Here is a 4,621-nt window from a genome sequence, read left to right on the forward strand (position 1 = left end):
GGTTAATTATATCTGAAGGGAAAATATCATTAATGCATTTCTGTACCTATTCCATTTGAAGTGCCTGGGGACACCAAGTAGAAAAGTCTAGCAGATGTTAAAATCACAGCCAAAGAATCAAAACCACAAAAGGTGTAGGTTAAGAGATTGATTTTTGAATTATCATGGCAATTAAAGTCATGGAAGTGTCAGTTAAGGCAAGCTTGAGAATCAAAAAGCACAAGAAAAGTGGGTGTCCGACCTGCTGCCGTATGAGGCCCAGCACGGCTGTGAATGCGGCCCAACACAAAATCGTAAATTTACTTAAAACCTTTTTTTTCGCTCATCAGTTTTTGTTAGTGCTTGTGTGTTTAATGTGTGGCCCAAGACAACTTTTCTTCTTCCAGTGTGGCCCAGAGACACCAAAAGTTTGTGCGCCCCTGAATACCCTCTGCTCTGAAGCCCAAGGATGACCCTGGGGAGGTTAGAAGTCCCACTACACCGGCCACACAGATGGCACTCGTGCAAACCTCTGGTCTGCTTCACACAAACTCTAGCTGGGCCACCTAGTTGCAAGCTGGCAGACACCCAGCTGAAACTAGATTAAGAAAAAAATTAAAAAGGAGTATGGGCTAAACAGATGAAGAGATCCAAGGAAGATTTCAGGTATAAGTGCATCCAAGGGCTCGAAAGCTTATTTCTTACTGGTAGGCTCCTTAGGGAAGTTCCTTCTACATGGTAGACAAGGCAAACCCCAGCCAACCCAGCTCCCAACCTCCAAGCTCAGCACGATCCGTGGAAAGGATATTGTGTTCTTCAAGGGTACATATCTGAACCCCAGGGAAGGCACCTGTTGGCCCTGCCTAGGTCTTAGGAACAGACGTAGTTCAGTTGGGGCGGCCAAGATAATGCAGCACTGTTGTTGGCCATCCTGGATCAGGGGTTCTAAGAAAAATCAAAATACTCGAAATCCACTCCAGATCTTCTGAACCAGATTATCTGCAATAGAGTCCCAGAGGTTAATATTATTTTTTACAAGCTGCTAGAGTGATTCTTACTGAAGGGGGTCACAGACCATGTTTTGAGAAATACCGCAAGCTCTGGAACTGTACAGGATGCTGTGTGAGAGGATGCTCAGTTCTGTTCCCTGTCAGTCTTGGTGAAGCTGGAAAACGTTTCAGGCTTTTGAGTATACTTGAATGGACTTCAGTCATGCCTGATCTAGGTCTCTATTTCCTTTTTAGTCCTCACATAAGGATGTGTTATTGATGACAAAGAGAGGGGGAGAGAGAGAGAGAGAGAGATATCGTTGAGGTGAAAGTGAAACATCTATCCGCTGCCTCCTGAACACGCCCTACTGGGGGCGGAAACCACAGCATATTTGGTGTACGAAACACGCTTCAACAACTGAGCCACCCAGCCAGGGCTAAGCCACTTTCTTAAATGCATGACCAGGCAGCTCACTGAACTTCCCTGACATTTCATTCCTCCCTGTCAGCACACAGGGAAAAGATCTGCCTGGAGTGGTTGTGAGCTCCCGTTGCCAGTAGGTCTCACCATCGCCCAGGCCCCTCAACCCCATGGCAATATCTAGGCCCCCGTTGCACAGGGCATGGGTCCTGACTCCTGCATCCCATACTCTGCTGCCCACGAACTCTGTTCTCCATGTTCAATCCTCCTGCGTCCTCCCTGGCCCCTACCACGGTCCTTCCAGGATACTGAACTCTGCCTGACCTCCTAGACCCTCACCGGCTCACTGCCCCACCTTTTACCTGCCATACCTCCAAAGTTCCCCAACCTCAACACCCAGCCCCCTCGGGGGACCTCTGTGATCTCCACACTCCACACTTCTGAACCCAGGCCACAGGCCTGGAATGTATTTTCATGTACAGCTTAGTACAAGCAGCATTGTCTTAATGTGAAAACTAATCTGGGCTTTTAGAGTGTGCCAGATTGCAGGAAAAATACTCTTTATACTCTTGCAGGAAAAATTAGTATGCTTTTTCAGGAGAAAACATCTCATACAAAGGACTTGATAACAGAACACACTCATGAGGCTCCACCCTGCAGAGCCACACTTATAAAAATAGAGAAAACTCGCACAAATGCCCTATTACATTCTTCCTATATTTGGTTCTTCATCATTTTTCATATTCTTTTTATCCCCAGCAGCCCCATGGGGAGAAAGACAAAAAGCAGGGAGGACATAGAAAAGTGACCTGTAATCGAACGAGAAAACGACCAGGGAGGTCGCAAGACCTCTGAGGATCCCAGGTCCCCAAAACAGAAGGGACCAAGTCTAGCAAGACCATGGAGACCGAGGCTTCATGGGTTCTCTAACTGGGGTCACAAACCCAGGGTGTCCAGCTTCCCAGTGGGGAACGTGAGTGTGAAGTTTGGAGTGGCAGAACTGAGAGACGAGTAGGGTCGGTGCAAAACTCAAGTATGTACCCTGCCCGAAGGCGATCTCTTCCTGCATTTAAAACTGTGAGGCCAAAGGAAGCCCATCTATCGAACTTGACAACTGTTGGGCCATGGTCCCGGGACCACACGGAGTGGGACATTGACTATGTCAGTAGTACCCAGTGTGGGCTGATTACTAAGGTCCAGGGCCTACCCAATGCCTTGGTGCCACACAAGTCCCCAAACATTGCTGTTAACTCAAAGTGGAATGGGAATGGTAAAACCTTGAAATGACCCAGGTTAACTACTCACAGAAGTTTCAGAATGAGAATTAAAATAGAGATTAATCTGATTTCTAGAAATTTTCAGAAGTTTCATGTATACCTGCCTTTGTGGGCTGATGATACTCTCACCATCAGAAAGGTGTCTAGGATAGTAGTGACTTCACCAGTGTGAACCTTGGTGCCACTAACAACCATGTGTGTGATCTCAGGAAAGTTACTTAGCATTTCAAAACCCAGTTTCTCTGTCTTTTAAAGAAGAATGATAGCAATGCCTCTTCAAAGGTGGCTGGATTAAATGAGACAATGTAGCTCAAGGTCCTAGAACAATGTTTGACTCCTAACAAGCAAACACTCAAATTGTAACTCTTGGTATCAAAAATACTGATACTTTGTACTCATCGCCTCACAGAGAATTTGGTGAGAATAGTTGTTTGGTCAGTGAACTTCTCTTGTGTCAATATTGAAGATGTTACTACACTGATTCTCTTGTCTCTTAAGATGTGTTTCCAGTGAGATCTAGCTCCTCTCACTTGCATGTAAAGATACTCCTAGAGCCTCCCCTATAAATCCTCTAGACCAGGGGTCCCCAACCTGTGGTCACGGACCAGTACCAGTCTGTGGCCTGTTAGGAACTGGGCTGCACCACAAAAGGTGAGCGGGGTGGGGTGAGCACCCAAGTTTTGCTCACAGTACTGCCTGAGCTCCTCGTCCTGCTCCCCCTGCATCAGTCTGTGGAAAAATTGTCTTCCATGAAACCTGCCCCTGGTGCCAAAAAGTTTGGGGACCACTGCTCTAGACATCATCAGACTTACTTAAATATATAGACTAGAAATCAGAAAAAAAAATTTAGAAACTTTATTTTTCATCAACCTTATTTGCATTTTCTGCTTAAAAGCTCATAGAAGAACAGCTAAGACCCCCCACCCCCACCCCCAGTGGCCATTGCTACCCACTCAGCGCCCTGAGCAGCGGGGGCTGCAGACCCATCTTCAGCGGCAGCTGAGTGCTGCAGGCTCCAGGAGGAAACCACTGTGTGTGTAGGGGTGGAGGGCGTCTGCACACGGGCAGTGGAACTTGTGGCTTCGGGCTGAGGAGCAGAGAATCCAGGAGCTGGAGCTGTGCATTGACCCTGAAATTCCCCCTTGGTCACAGCCTTTTTAGCAGCGGCCTGCTCTTCATTTTAGTCTCTTCCAGATCTCTGTAGAAGTAGAGATCAGACATGACCTCCCACGGGTGCTCAAGGGAGATGGTGCCACGCACATGTGGAACTTCCCCGGCCAGCACCTGCCACATCAGAGGCACTGAGTGAGTCCACCTAGCTCAGAGGAGAGTCTGTTATAGGGAGCAACGACAGGCAGCCCTGGGATCAATAATATCCAGATGTCTTGGCTCCCGGGAGGCTGCCTGAGTCTAGTTAGTGAAGTTTCCAGGACAGAAGCGGTCAGCAACAGGAGCGAGTCCAGTGGCAGCAGCAAACTTCAGCACAACCCATGGGCCAGAATTCCTGGAGGATGTGACACTGACCCCAGCCTGATTATTAATGGGCAACAGCAGCATGAGTTGCTAGCAGCTTTTCCCAGGTTCCCTTCAGATTTGATGTAGATGCTGTCACTTTTCCTTTTGTAGATGTGCTGTTCCATTTGGGAGTCAAGGTTGGTGACACTTAAGTGAGTTCTTGCTATGAGGAATTCAAGGACTTCCCCCTTCTTAATCTGCAGGACACCAAGGGCTCCAGACATCGTGAAGTTTTCCCTGTGAGTTGCAACCCAGAACATCACCCTATGAACCCCTGTCTAGGTAGCTTGGAAAGACCAGGAAAATGAATTGAAACTCAGTGAAGACACTTCTAGGAGCAGCTGAGTCTCTGTGGTCCACATGTGTAGTCTTTAGGAACTCTCATCTGATTCAAGGCCAGAAGTTCAAATACTCACAGGAGTAGAAGGACAGATGTCTTT

General features: G+C 47.6%; 1 pseudogene; it reads right to left on the reverse strand.

Moving 5' to 3' along the window:
- Positions 1-3,576: 3,576 nt before the first annotated feature.
- On the reverse strand, positions 3,577-4,405 carry LOC123821856 (annotated as a pseudogene).
- Between the last annotated feature and the right edge of the window lie 216 nt (positions 4,406-4,621).

The sequence above is a fragment of the Phyllostomus hastatus genome, unplaced genomic scaffold, assembly GCF_019186645.2.
Source record: "Phyllostomus hastatus isolate PE091 unplaced genomic scaffold, TTU_PhHast_1.1 phas_contig_40, whole genome shotgun sequence".
Classification (NCBI taxonomy): Eukaryota; Metazoa; Chordata; class Mammalia; order Chiroptera; family Phyllostomidae; genus Phyllostomus; species Phyllostomus hastatus.